The sequence below is a fragment of the Cavia porcellus genome, unplaced genomic scaffold (assembly GCF_034190915.1).
Source record: "Cavia porcellus strain 051 isolate PalLab524CR breed Dunkin Hartley unplaced genomic scaffold, mCavPor4.1 scaffold_27, whole genome shotgun sequence".
NCBI classification, from domain to species: Eukaryota; Metazoa; Chordata; class Mammalia; order Rodentia; family Caviidae; genus Cavia; species Cavia porcellus.
This window is the reverse complement of record NW_026947510.1, coordinates 38,254,718-38,260,626: the sequence shown is the minus strand read 5'-3', so window position 1 is coordinate 38,260,626 and position 5,909 is coordinate 38,254,718.

Here is a 5,909-nt window from a genome sequence, read left to right as displayed (position 1 = left end):
AAATGTAGTTTCAATTCTCCTTGAGGGTGGGTTTCGAGCTCCTCCTGCAGGGCGGGATGAGGTTCTCTCCCGCCAGTAGGCGAGGGCAGTTTTGCGGAAATGCAATGCATTTGTGGAACTGAGCCTCGTTCAGGGGTGGCTGGGGCATCGTCCTGCCGTGTAGCTCTTTTCTAAAGCACTTTTCCCACCTGCCTTCCCGTTATGTTCCCCGTTTTTCTTGCTGCAGAAAGTTAAATGGGTCCACTTCACAATGGTATTCATTTCATTTATTTCACTCATTTATTCAAAAACAGGGATCAAAAAATAGGGGTCAAGCTAGAGCTCTGCTAACAGGACAGCGTCTCTTGCTTTAGTGGAGAAAAGATAGATAATACATAAATGATTATATATCATTGCAAGTTCTCTTGAATGCTGCAGTGTAACAAATGTAGATGAAAGTGAGAAAGACTAAACGGTGAGAAAGAGTTGTAGAGATGACTGCAAGATTGGGACAGCTCCTGTGAGGCAATGATATTTGAGCTGAGACTTCACTGAGGAGACTAAGGAGCAACAGAAAGTCCTTGAAGGACTCAGTAGATAGTTATTCCAGACGGCTTGAAGAGTAAATGCAAAGGCTCTGAGCCAGTGAGGCAAATCTGGAAAACTTTTAGCCACTCATCAGCAAAGTACGAATTACATGTCCTGTGCTCACCTGTGATCTCAATGGTGAAACTGCCAGAGTGGTCACTGCAGCATTGTTTTCCAGAGGTGACCAATAAGAGACAATCTGATCTCCCTCGCTGGAAAAGAAGACAGTTAAAATGTGTACACGATGTACACAAGCACACCCTTAAAAATATAGCTTGTCTCAGAAACCTAAATCAGGGGCTGGGGATTTAGCTCAGCAGTGTAAGTGCATGCCTGACAAGCACAAGGTCATGAGTTCTATCCTCCAGTCCAAAAATAAAAAGGAAACCTAAATCATGAGGTATATCGTGCATATTCAAAACTGCATGACCATGGGGCATATTATACCCAAGTTCAGCTAGAACACATACAACAAATACACTTGAAACAAAAATGGTTATGTATGGAGGGAGAGGAGTTGAGATAAAATTGGGAATTAGCAAACTGTAAATAAAAGAATTAAAGATAAAAGAAAATAAATATAGACAATAGAAGACAAGTGAAGGTAATGTGCTTTGACCTGAAAATTGCAAGGAACTCAGCTCAATTGCCTGGAGTCCTTCCCACCTCCATACCCAGAAAGGCCCTGATTTAGGAATCACATTGGTATTTTCAATAACAGTAAAGGTAGGATGTGGTAGGACACTGTAGCAAAAGCTACGGGTTCAGAAGTTATCCTAAATACAGAAAGAGCTTTAAGCAGAAAATTGATTTGCTCTACTTATTTAAAATAACAGTACATGGAGATAGATTATAGAGAGGAAGGCATGGGAAAAAGAGACAATCTAAGAGACAAGAGACCTTTGTTTCCCTAGCTCTTGGTACAAAATGGATGCCCAAGAAATGCTACTTGGAGCCAGGCATGACGGTGCATCCCAACAATCCCCAGCACTCTGAGGAAGCTGAGGCAGGAAGATTGTAAATTTGAAGACACCTAGGCAGGCAGTCTAGCAATTAGAGAGACTTTACCTCAAAAAAAGAAAAAACTTTAAAAAGAGCTGAATATGTAGATCAATATGAAGGCACTGGGTTTAATCCTGTACCCTCTCCCAAAACATTACCTAGATGAAGTAAAACTTAGCACAACTGAGATCAGAGACCATGCAGGCCAGGAAGGATTTCACTGCATGTTTCTGTAGAGAAAAAATTGTTTCCACCCTTGAGAAAAAATGATAGAAGTCCAGGCTGAGATCTTTGCTCTTGTTATATGACTGTATTCCACTTTAAATCAGAGAAGGTACACCTGCTCCATTTCACCCTGCGTGTGTCTCTTCTCTCCATCCTCAGAGGACTGGAAATTAAATCGCTTGAGATGATCTCTTTGGGAAGAGGGAAAGCTGACTGGTCTCAATGAAACACATCACGTTAGCTGTGGCTCTTCATTCCCTCGGTGCTGGGCTCAAACAGTGGCCTCGCGCACTAGCTAAGCGCTGCTCCACTGAGCTCAGCAGCAGTTTTCTCTAGAGCCAGAGTCTTGCTAAGTCACCCACCTAGGCTATCCTGAAACTTGTGCTCCTCCTGCCTCAGACTCACCAGTAGCCAGGGTTATAGGTGTACACTACTGCACCTGGTATCCTTTCTCTTTTGTCCACTGTTGCATGGGCCCGTGTAGGAGACAATTTGAACACTCACCTTGCCTGCAGAACAATTGCTGCAACATTATCATTAGTTAAATCGAGACTTGTTTCCATATACTGATACATAAAGAGCTGGCTATGGTGTTTCCTTCTTTCTTCAATAGGCTCTAAGCAATGCAGATAAGGTCAGCTAAAGTACTGATATATAATCTTTAAAGCCAGTCTGACAGTCTCTTGTTTCCTCACATAGTGCTGTCTGTAAGAGATCCGAGCACAGTAGGATGGCAGAGCCACTCAACTCCAGGAATATCAAGTGGGTACAAGCCTCAAAGTAAGAGGCTATGAGTCCCCAGGGTACAAAAGTTTACATATCAGAAGCTGACGCAACAGCCTCCTAAATCCATTCAAATGCTATCCCAATTAAGTTATGCAGAATGATCTTTCTGCTTATCTCCTTGCTTATTTCTTCTGTCTGCATTCCTTTTTTTTTCCAATCCATTTTATTCAAACGTAGAAAGACAGAGAAAGAGAGAGAGAGAGAGAAAAAAAACTACATTTCAAAGCATGTTGGTCTCTCCTTGCATATTGAGAAGATGCTTTTCTCCCACCTGGCTAGCCAGCTGAAATTACTCACCATCCTCACTGTCTCTCATCCTTGAGCCACCGGCTTCTTCACAAGATACTAAATTCTGGGAGAGGTCTTGGATCAAGGCCTTTGTCAGCATATCCTTAGCTGGATCAGGTCTAGGACTGCTTGGCTGCCACTGATTTTGAATATATCTTGATGTCTTCACTCTCGCCTTGGGTTGCATTGGAGGTGGTAGACTGGAATTAACTTGCTAGAATTCCAATAATGTGCCAGTGGGATTACAAATATAACTTTCTGGATTGTGAAGAGGACTAGAAAAGGATTACAATACTTGGATTACAATATTCATTATTTGGGTTACAATCCCCTGCTGAGGGGATTTGTGTTCCTTATTTGACAAATGAGGAACCTAAGCCCCAGGATAAAGAGACATGCCCCAGGTCACATAGCAGGGCCACAAGAGTAAAGGGAAGAACCCAGGTTTCTGGAGGCCACATCAGTGACTTTCCTGAAGACTGTTTCATGGGATCAGAGGCAGCTTTTGTCCACCCAGTCACACTCAGAATTCCTCTGCCACACGTTTTTTTTTTCCTGTGAAAACAAAAATGGGAGCAGTTAAAGTTTTTATTTTGCTTTCTTAAGTCTCACTTTCTGATTTCCCTCAAGAGAGTGGAAGGGGAGATGAGGAATGGAGGGAAGGAAGGAAGGAGGCCTGGCTGGGGCGTGCGAAGTGGCGATGAGAGAGAGGAAGGGTCCCTGGGCAGAGATGAGTAGGAAGGGTACTCCACAGCTAAGGCCAGAGTCAATGAGGCATGTTAAAATACCCTGTAGCCAGCCAGGCCTGGTAGCAAACGGGGCTTGGTGGCTCATGCCTGGAATCCCAGCACTCAGGAGGCTGAGGCAGAAAGATCATTATGAGTTCAAGACCAGCCTGGGCTACAAAGTGAGCTCAAAGCCAGCCTGAACTGCATAGTGAGACCCTGTGTCAAAAAGACACACACACACACATTAAAAAAAGACACACACACAAAAAGTGCCCTAGTCAATGAAAGCTGCCATCTGGATATTTATATTTATATTAATAAATAATAATAAAATATTTATATATTTTATTATAAACTTACATATTCTTATATATACACATACTCATATATAAATATATGTTTAGGCATACATTTATATATACTTGTGTATGTGTATATATAGTCATGTATATGTTTTATTTGTATTGATAGATAGATATATAGTTATACACAGAGTCTGCCAAAAAATATATACATACTTCAGCAGTTCACTATACTAATAAATGTCTGAATACGTGACCACCACTTTGAGCACCACTTGAAACTGCAGAGGCCAAAGGTAGTTTGTATTAATCTCATAATAGCTCAATAAATTCAATATTAAAATATTTATACAAGTTTTTTCCTTGTGTATACATTTTTGGGGCAGACTATATTTATATATATGGTGTGATTAAAAAATATGGTACATGTCTAAATTTTTAAAAATGTATTATGGTGAAAGTCACGTTGCCACCCCGAGATCCGCCCCTCCCTTCACACACGCTTATGGAATCATCCGCCTCACTTTGCGCAGGTCTCGAATAGCCGCAGCTGCCTGGATGCCTGAATCAACTCAAAACCTTAACTTCTCAGGGTCATCTTGACTTTGGGGAAGAGTCAAAAGTTGCTTGGTCACAGATCCAGCGAATAAGGTGGGTGAGGACGTACAGTTATGTTTTTCCTTGACAGAAATTGCCATAAGCATTTGATCAAGGGGGTTCATAAAATATGGTGAATATTTAAATATAAAATATTGTAGTAAAAAGGCACATTACCATTCATCAAAATACCTCACTTAAATCACACTTAAGCCATCATTCTTGGCAATTCACTTTTTATTGTAATAAGGTTTTTTTTTAGCTTAAACATTCACTGTACTTTCCTATCACCCCTTGTAAGATTTCTGATTGACAGCTGCTTTTTTAAAAAGGAGCTGATTTGAACCATTCAACTGCTATTACAGCTTTTTAAAGCAGCCCCAGAGGTCTTAGCCAAGCAGAGGTCTTTTCTGGGTATTCTTGGATAATTCAGATGTAGGCTATTTTTAAGGCTTCCTCTGCTGCCAGTGTCCAGAATACCAGGACAATAGAAGATGTGGCAGGTGATTCTGGATGCAGGGCCTTCGGGGGAGGTTTGGGGCTTCCCGCAGCACCTGCCAGTGACAAGACTCATGTCACACCCACAGGGTGATCACAGGTGCTTCTAAGGAGGAAGCCAACCTCACCTGAGAGTCATCTGCTCCTTACTTTCCCCACCAAGTTTTCAGCGGCTTGGATATTTATATTCTGCTTACAGAAATAACAGAGGCCCACTTTAGTAACTGAGCCTTGTCATATTCTGTAGTTTCAGAACAAAGAGGAAGGTTATAAAGGAAATCTAGATAAACACTAAAAAGGTAAATGGAGAGAAGCAAGCCTAAAACAATACGATGGTTCCAAGAAAAGAATGTAAGTGATGGATATTCTCTCTCTCTCTCTCTCTCTCCCTCCTTCCCTCCCTCTCGGGGTTTGCAGGGCAAACAATTTAATACAGGACACATAATTTATAGGATTATTTTATAATATCACCCAAAGAGTCAAATGCAATGTGAGAAATCTGTTTACATACTAGAGACCCAAAAAATCCTGTTGAGGGCCTAGATCCCATGGCTGAGGGCATTCATGAGTACAGCTAAAGACCTAGACAGAACCCTTGTCAGTGACTCATACAAGTCTGTACCAAGGATCTGCCCTAAAGAGGCCCAAAGACCAGTGGTGGAAACTAGAAAATCTGCACCAGCAGGATGAAGGATCTGTGGCAGCAGCCTGAGGGATCTGCACTAGAGCCAGGAAGCAACACTCATAAGGACCACAGCTCCCCAAAAAGAACTGCAACCATCCTCAGTGACACTGAAGATCTGAGCTCCTTGAACAACGAAAACAGCCAAGTTCATATCAGGAAAGCCAGAGTGACAAACTTCTCCAGGAGAATCAGCAACACACCATCTGCCCCTTCAGTTCTCTCTACGTTGTT